Source organism: Spermophilus citellus (assembly GCF_964194105.1).
Source record: "Spermophilus citellus genome assembly, chromosome: 9".
In the NCBI taxonomy this organism is placed as follows: domain Eukaryota; kingdom Metazoa; phylum Chordata; class Mammalia; order Rodentia; family Sciuridae; genus Spermophilus; species Spermophilus citellus.
In genome coordinates this window covers 6422663-6432587 of record NC_138191.1, presented here as the reverse complement: position 1 = coordinate 6432587, position 9925 = coordinate 6422663, and positions in this window count along the sequence as shown.

Here is a 9925-nt window from a genome sequence, read left to right as displayed (position 1 = left end):
ACTGGGGATATAGCTCAGTGATAAAGTGCCCCTCAGACGTGAAAGGGGAGAGTACAAAGTTATGGGAACAATTGTATAAAATGGGCCCACTGTGCCCGCCACCACATGCTTTCTTTTCCAAGAAGTCCTCCCTGGTCAGGCTGTGTCACATTCCTCAGAAAACTCCTGTTATCTGTAGGAGAAATGCAGGCCCAAAATAATGTCAAGAGAAACCCAAGTTACCCTGAGGGGAGACTTTTATGACCCTTTTCACAGACCACATCCCAAAACTGAGGGAGATACGGCTAAATCTTCATAACCATAAAATCTGTAGGAGCCAGGACCCTGGCACATGCCAATAATCCAAGTGCCTGGGGAGGCTGAGGCAGGAGGATGGTGAGTTCAAAACCAACCTCAGCAAAGGTGTTGTGTCCATCTACAACTAAAATAGTATATTTTTTTAAATGGACCATATAGACCAATGGAACAGAACTGAAAGTCAAAATAAGCCCATATGTCAAGTGTGTGTGTGTGTGTGTGTGTATGGTGTGGGTATTGAACCTGGGGCAGTCTACCACTAAATGGCATCCCCAACACATTTTATTTTTTATTTTTAAACAGGAGCTCACTAAATTGCTAAGGCTGGCTTGCAGCTTTCGATCCTCCTGCCTCAGCCTCCCCAGTCCTTGTGATTATGAGTAGCACCACAGCCCCAATTGATTATTTTTTTCTTCCCTTTTTTAATTTTTTTTTAGTTGTAGATGGACACAACACCTTTATTTTATTTATTTATTTTTATGTGGTGCTGAGGATCCAAGCCTCACACATGCGAGGCAAACACTCTACCACTGAGCCCCAACCCCAAGCCCCCCAGTTGATTCTTGATAAGGGTACCTGTCCACTCAAGGGGAAAAGAAAGTTTCTTCAACAAATATTACTGTGCTATCTGGATTTCCAAATGCAAAAGAACGAAGTTAAATTACCATCTCACACCACATAAAAATTTCACTCAAAATTAATTAGAACCTAAAATTTCTGATTTTTTGTTTTCTGGATTAAAACTAAAAATATATAAAACTCTTAGAAGAAAACGGGAATAAATCTCCATTACTTTAAATTTCACAATGGATTCTTAGATGTGACACCAAAAACATAAACAACAAAAGAAAAACGTTGTTCAATTGTATACTACATCAAAATTTAAAACTTTTGTCAAGCATATACCTATAAAGCCAGGTACTCAGGATTCTGGAGGATCATAAGTTCAAGACCATCCTGGAGTACTTAGTGAGACCTTGTCTCAAAATAAATGAATAAAATAAAATAAATAAAAAATAAAAAGGGTTGGGAATGTAGCTCAATGGAAGAGGGACCCTGGGTTCAATCCTCAGTACCAAAATAAATAAATAAATATTAAAATCCTTTGTGCATCAAAGAACACTATCAAGAGAGTGAAAAGCAGGGCTTGGGTTATACCTCAGAGCACAGCCCTTGCCTAACGGGGTCAGTTCCTGGGTTTGATCCCCTGTACAGGAAAAAGAAAACACACACACACACGATAGGATAATACCTTATTCGTAGCAAAATGGCTATATTAAAATAAAAACAAGCTAAGCACAGTAGCCCATGCCTATAATCCCAGTGGCTCCAGAGGATGAGGAAGGAGGATCACAAGTTCAAAGGCAGCCTCAGCAATTTACTGAGGCCCTGAACAACTTAGGAGATCCTGTCTCAAAATAAAAAATAGAAACAGGCTAGGGATGTGGCTTAGTGTTTAAGCACCTCTGGGTTCAATCCCTGGAATCAATCAGTCAATTAACACACTGAACATACTAAGAAAAAAAAAAAAGCATATTGTTGGTGATAATATGGAGAAACTGGAACTCTTACATACTGGTGGGAAAGTAAAATGGTGAAGCCACTGTGGGAAACAACTGGGCAATTCCTCAAAATGTTAAACACATAGGGAAAAACTGAAAGCATTTCCTCTTAAATCAGGAATAAGACAAAGATGTCCATTCTCACCACTCTTACTCCATATAGTACTTTAAATTTTAGCCAGAGAAATTAGTCAAATGAAAAATAAATAAAAGGGATATAACTAGGAAAGAAAGAAGTCAAATTATCCCTATTTGCAGATAATATGTTCCTATATTTAATATTTATTTTTTTTTAGTTCTCGGCGGACACAACATCTTTGTTGGTATGTGGTGCTGAGGATCGAACCTGGGCCGCACGCATGCCAGGCGAGCGCACTTGAGCCACATCCCCAGCCCCAGTTCCTATATTTAGAACATCCTAAAAGTCCTACCAGAAGACTTCTAAGATCTGACAAACAAATTCAGGAATCAAAATCAACATACAAAAATCAATAGATAGATTTTCTCCACCCAAATAATGAACCCATTGAGAACAAATCTGGAAAACAAGTCTATTTACAGTAGCTTAAAAAAAAAAAGTAAGTATCTAGGAATAAATCTAACCAAAGATGTGAAAGACCTCTACAAGGAAAATTACAAAACACTTAAAACAACAGAAGATACTAGAATATGGAAAGCCCTCCCATGTTTACGGATAGGCAAATCAATGTTGTTAAAATGACCGTACTACCAAAAGCATTCTACAGATTCAATACAATCCCCACCAAATACCAATAATATTCTTCACAGAACTAGGGAAAAACTGACCTAAAATTTATGTAGAACAAAAGACCCCACTAGAAAGGCAATTTGTAAATCAATGGAAATGTAACTGATGTGACACAGCAATCTGTATACGGGGTAAAAATGGGAGTTCATAACCCACTTGAATCAATCTGTGAAATATGGTATAATAAGAACTATGTAATGTTTTGAACAACCAACAATAAAATAATTAAAAAAAAAAAAAAAGACCCAAAATAGTCAAAGCAATCCTGAGCAAAAAAAAAAAAAAAAAAGCAATGCTGGAGGAATCACAATACCCAATTTCAAATTATACTACAGAGCTATACTAACTAAAACAGCACGATTTATTTCAAGAAAGAAAAGAGGGAGCACTTCCAAACTCATTCTACTAGGCCAATATCACCCTGATTCCAAAACCAGGCAAAGATACATAAAAACAAGAAAAAAAGAAAACTTCAGACCAGTATCTCTAATGAACATAGATGTAAAAATTCTCAATAAAATTCTGGCAAATAGAATACAAAAACATATCAAAAAGATCACGCACCACAATCAAGAGGGATTCATCACAGGGATGCAAGGTCGGTTCAACATATGGAAATCAATAAATGTAATTTATCACATCAATAGAAAAAAAGAGACAGCTAAGCTGGGCTGGGGATATAGTTCAGTTGGTAGAGTACTTGCCTTGCATGCCTCAAGGTCCTCGGTTCAATCCCTAGCACCACCAAAAACAAAAAAAAGAGAGAGAGAGAGAGAGAGGGAGAGAGAGAGAGAGAAACAGGTAAACCAATGAAATAGAATAGAAAACACACGGACAAGCCCAATCAGATACAGCCGTCTAATCTTGGATAATGGTGCCAAAAACACAAAGTAGAGAAAAGACAGATCTTTTTTGGTGGGGGGCGGGGGGCACCAGAGATTGAACCCAAGGTGCTTAACCACTGAGCTACATCCTCAGCCCTTTTAATTTTTATTTTGAGTGAGGGTCTCATTAAGTCACCAAAGCTGGCCTTGAACTTGTTTTCTTCTTACCTCAGTACAGGGGATTGACCCAGGGGCACTTAACCACTGAGCACACCCCCAGCCCATTTTCTATTTTGACACAGGGTCTCCCTAAGTTTCTCAGGGCCTTGCTAGGTTGCTGAGGCTGGCTTTGAACTTGTGATCCTCCTGCCTCAGGCTCTTGAGCTGCTGGGATTACAGGTGTGCATCACCATGCCTGGCATTAAAGGTCTTTTTAATAAATGGTGCTGAGAAAACTGGATATCCTTATGGGTCCCTATCTCTCACCCTGGCAAAGGACAACTGCACATTAATAAAACTCTTAGGATCTAGGATAAGAAACTTTGCAACTGAAACAAAAAAACACAGGGAGACATTCCAACATAGAGTGGTAGGCAAGGACTTTTCTCAATAGAACTCCTATAGCTCAGAACACATTATCAATAAAGCGGGGGAAAGAATAAGTGGGATGGCATCAACTTTGAAAACACATGGGAGTGGTCAATGATTTGGGAGGCTGAGGCTTAGTGAAGCCCTAAGCAAATCAGTAAGAACTGTCTTAAAATAAAAAGTAAAAATGGTTAGGGATGTAACTCAGTGGTAAAGTGCTCCTGGGTTTAATCCCCACTACCTCCTCCAAAAAAAAAAAACAAAACAAAACAAAAAAAACGTCTATTTATAGACTCAGTTGCGTCTATAAATAAAAAATAAAAACCGGGCTGGGATTGTGGCTTATGGTAGAGCACTCACCTAGCACGGGCAGGACCTGGGTTCAATCCTTAGCACCACATAAAAATAAAGGCATTGTGGTGTGTCCATCTACACCTAAAAAATTAAAAAATAAAATAAAAAAGAGTGAACAACATAGTGAAAAACCCATTTAAAAACAAATGGTGTGGGGCTGGGGTTGTGGCTCAGCGGTAAAGGGCTTGCCTAGCACATGCAAGGCCCTGGGTTCGATCCTCAGCACCACATTAAAAATAAATAAATAAAGATATTGTGTCCAACTAAAAAATAAATATTAAAAAAAATGGTGTGGTGTGGTGGCTCGCACTTATAATTCCATCAGCTAAGGAGGCTGAGACACGAGGATCACAAGTTTAAGGCCAGCCTCAACAATTTAGTGAAACCCTAAGCAACTTCACGTAACTCTGTTTCAAAATAAAAAATAAAAAGGGCTGGGGATGTGGCTCAGTGGTAAAAGTCCTCTAGGTTCAATCCCTGGTATCAAAAACAAACACAGGCGGAAGCTCAAAGAAAATCAGAGATTGTGTCATAGAGCTGGGGTACTGAAAAATACCTAGAAATGAGCACAAATTCAAACTGAAAAACAAAGCAATTCTGACTCCAGTTTCCTCATTTTATGTCACGAGGTTTCCCACTCTCCACTCATCCCTGCCGGCCTTCCCCACTCAGGCCCTGCAGTTGGCCAGTTACATCTGCATCACTGGTGTCACTGAGCGAGATGAAGCCATTTGCAAAATCCCCAGAGCTGCAATTTTTAGCAGATAGAAACAGAAGGGACTCCAGGTAGAGTCCAAAGCTCAGGACAGGACAGTTCCAGGTAAGCAGCCTGATTATTATTTTTTTTTTTTAAAGAGAGAGTGAGAGAGAGAGAATTTTTAATATTTATTTTTTAGTTCTCGGCGGACACAACATCTTTGTTGGTATGTGGTGCTGAGGATCGAACCCGGGCCGCACGCATGCCAGGCGAGTGCGCTACCAGTTGAGCCACATCCCCAGCCTACAGCCTGATTATTTAAATAGTCAAATACTGGGAATGGAGGGGCTGGGGCTGTAGCTCAGTGGTTGAGCGCTTGCCTTGCATGCGTGAGGCACTGGGGTCGATCCTCAGCACCACATAAATAAATAATAAATAAATAAATAGATAGATAGATAGATAGTATTGTGTCCATCTACAACTAAAAAAAATAAAATAAAAAAATAAAACCTGAGAATTGAACCCAGGGCCTTCTTCCACTGTGCTGCATCCGTTGCCCTTCTGTTTTTTACAATGAGACAGAGCCTCACTTATTTGCTGAGGCTGTCCTTGAACTTGTGATCCTCCTGCCTCGGCCTCCTGAGTAGCTAGAGCTACGGGCACATTTTATTGAGCTGGCTCAATTCAGTTCTGACATTTATCTAGCCTGAAGTTAGTGGAGACCCCACAGGAAACTCAGTCCCATGAGACCTCTCCCTTCCCACTTTAGATGCCAAAGGCAAGTTCAGGTTGTCACTTGTTCATCTAATAGACCAGTTTTATATGGGAAGTTCCCATGACCCCCTCCTCTGGTTCCATTATATTCTCTAACCACTCACAGAACCCAGGGAAATATTTATGTTTATCAATTTTTTATATAATAAAGGATATATAAAGAATATGAATGGTGGGCTGGGGCTGGGGCTCAGTGGTAGAGCACTTGCCTAGCGGGTGGAGGCCCTGGGTTCAATCCTCAGCACCACATAAAAATAAATAAATAAAATGAAGGTACTGTGTCCAACTACAGCTAAAAAAAAAAAAAAAAAAAAAAACCCCGAAGGAACAGCCAGATAAAGAGATGCTAGAACAAGGTCCAAAGGGTCTTAGGACCAGGCCTTGTGGCAAGCAACTCTAATCCCATCAACTCAGGAGCCTGAGGCAAGGAAGATTTCGAATTCAAGACCAGTCTGGGCAACACAGTAAGAGTCTCTCTCGAAATAAAAACTAATAATAAAAATTAATAAAAATTAGACCCTCTCTCGAAATAAAAGTTAAAAAAAAAAAAAAGATGTAGCTCATTGTAGAGTGCCCTTGGGTTCCTTCCCCAGTAGGAGGAGAAAAAGAGTCCTGGACACAGGAACTTCTGTCCCTGTGAAGTGGGAGTGGGCCTTGTGTTGATGTGTTCACCAACTCAGAAGCTCTCCAAACCACATAGTTTAGGGTTTTTTGTTTGTTTGTTTGTTTGTTTGTTTTTCCTGTTTATTTTGTTTTTGGTACCAGGGTTTGAACCCAGGGACTCTTAACCACTGAGCCACATCACCAGATTGATTTATTTTTTTTTAGTTGAGTTTTTATTTATTTATATGTGGTGCTGAGGATCAAACCCAGGGCCTCACACATGCTAGGCAAGTGCTTTGCCACTGAGCCACAACCCTAGCTCCCCTGTCCTTTTTTATAATTATTATTTTGAAACAGGGTCTCACTAAGTTGCTTAGGGCCTTGCTAAATTGATGGAGCTGGTTTTGAACTTGCTGTCCTCCTGCCTCAGCCTCCAGAGCCCCTGGAATTCCAGGCATGCGCCACCATGCCCGGCTAGTTTAAGGATTTTTATGGAAGCTCCATCACCTAGGCATGAACAATTATTAAGTCAATCTCAAGCTCCTGTCCCTTCCCCTAAGGATAAGGGGTACAAGTTGAAAGTTCCAAGGTTCTAATCATGGCTTGGTCTTTCCAGTGACAAGCCCCCATTCAGGAGCCCGCCAAGAGTTGCCTCATTAGAACAAAAGATGCTCCTATCACCCAGGAAATTCCAAGAGGTTCAGTATCTCTGTGTGAGATACCAGGGCTAAACACAAAATTATATAACAAAAGATGGCTCCTAGCTCACGATCACTTAGTAATTTACAAGAGATTTAGGAGCTCTGTGTCAGGAACCCAGAAGAGCAGAGACCAATATTTATTTTGCTTATTATTTCACAGGGTGGAAAGAAAAAGAGAGTCAGGCATGGTGATACATCCCCGGTACTCGGGAGGCTGACGCAGGATGATCGAAAGCTCTCGACCAGCCTTGGCAACTTGGCAAGACCTCGTCTCAAAATAAAATCTTAAAAATAGGGGAACTGAAGGTGTGCTTCATTTGTACAGCACTTGCCTAGCATGCGCAAGGCCTGAGGTTCAATCCCCATTACCGAAGGAAAAAAAAAAATCAGAAATGTTAAAGTAAGGGAAAGGTCTTCATAAATATTTAAATCCATTTGAATCCAAAGAATTATCAATCTGCCCTCACTGTCAACTTCATGTTGAAGATATAAGGAGACCTGGGGTGGAGGGAGGGGGACTTGACGTGGGGGATGCATGTGTCACCCAGAACAAGAGCCCTCTCACTTTTTCAGTGTCAGTCTGAGGCTTACAAGAAGGGACTTTCCCAACAGAACTCAGGGGATGACTTGTCTGGGACAGTCTGGGCCCAGCCTAGCTAGGACAAACCACTCCTCGACCTGTTTAACTTGCCCTGGGAAGCACGTGGCAGGGCTGTGTGTTTAGTTTAGGAGACCCTGGCCTACAGCCCTTGGGAAAGAACACAGCTTTGCAATCAATCAGATCTGAGTTCAACTCCTTGTTAATAGGTTATCTGGGGTTAATTACCTAACTGCTTTTAGCATCATTTTTTCTAATCCCTAAAATGGAGATAAAATGTCTTTCACAGGTTGATGGGGGCCTGCCATAGGAGGAGGAACACGGTTGTGAGCACTGCCCCAGCAATGACACACTATTGCCCACTTTCCACTGCATCCCAGCCCACTGCGGCAGTGTCTGCTTTCAGCAATTGTTTTTATTTTATTATTTACTATTTCTATTTTGTTTGTTTGTTTATTTATGTATTTATTTATTTGGGGGTACCAGAGATTGAACTCAGGGGCACTAAACCACATCCAAAATGGGGCTGGGGATGTGGCTCATCCACAACCCTATTTTGGATTTTATTTAGAGACAGGTCTCACTGATGTGTTTAGTGCCTCGCCATTGCTGAGGCTGGCTTTGAACTCAAGATCCGCCTCTCTCAGCCTCCGGAGCCATTGGGATTACAGGCATATGCTACCACGCCTGGCTTCTATTTTGTTTATTTTGCAGTGTTGTGGGTGGAACTCACAGCCTCACTCATACTAGGCAAACACTCTACCACTGAGCAACACCCCAATCCCTCTTGTATCTTGTGGTCTCTTATTAAAGAGGCCACACTGTCATCCTGAGAACTCCCTTACTGAATTAGGTGTCCTCTGGGTCTCCATGTGGCCCCTGAACTCACCCTCCCTCTCGCCCCGTGAACCCTAATCACCAGATTTGGGCATTGCTTGAATTCTCTCAAATCCTCACCTGTCTTCCCCATCACTTGAAACTCCTGGGGTTTTTGATTTTATTATTATTTTTTTGTGGGGGTAGCCATACTAGGGATTTAACCCAGGGAATCTCTACCACTGAGCGACACCCCCAGCTCCTTTTATTTATTTTTTATTTTGAGACAGGGTCTAGATAAATTGCCCGAGCTAGCCTCAAATTTGCAATCCTCCTGCCTCAGCCTCAGAAGCTGCTGGGATTAAAGGTGAGCATCACTGCACCCAGTCCCAGATTTTTTTTTTTTTTCTTCTTTTCTTCTCTTCTCAGCCTCCTGAGTTGCTGGGACAACAGGCATGGCCCACCTAGCCCCAGCCTAGAACTTCCTGAAAGCCAGTACACATCTTCTTTGTTGTCCCTCAGAGCACATCACAACCTCTGACCAAGTGATAATTTTGTATGGAATTTACTCTGACCTGTTTTTACAATCTACCCAAGGTATAAAAATATTCTAATGAATCCCCATATCCATATTACCCAACTCTCACAATTGTCAACATTTTTCCATCTGATTTTATCAATTCACCCCCCTGCTATTCCCACCAAATCTACCATTCTACTCTTTCTTCTCTGGAATATTTAAAATCAAATCCCCAATATCAATATCAGTGCAGCCATAAACACTTTTGGATATATCTCTAATAGTAAGGATTTTTAAAAATACAGAGGAGGGGGCTGGGGCTGTAGTTCAGTGGCACAGCACTTGCCTAGCACGTGTGAGGCCCTGGGTTTAACCTTCAGCACTGCATAAAATAAATAAATTGTGTCCATCTACAACTAAAAATATTTTAAAAATACAATGGACAAGGGGCTGGGGCTGTAGCTCGGTGGCAGAGCACTTGCCTTGCAAGTTCGATCCTCAGCACCACATAAAAAATAAATTAAGGTATTGTGTCCATCTACAACTAAAAAATATTTTTTTAAAAAATACAATGGACAGGGCTGGGGATGTGGCTCAAGCGGTAGTGCGCTCGCCTGACATGCGTGGGGCCCGGGTTCGATCCTCAGCACCACATACCAACAAAGATGTTGTGTCCGCCGAGAACTAAAAAATAAATAATAAAATTCTCTCTCTCTCTCTCTCTCTCTCTCTTAAAAAAAAATACAATGGACAAAATTAATAGTAATTACTTAATATTATCTAATACCCAATCCATGTCCAAATTTCCTTGATGGTCTCAAA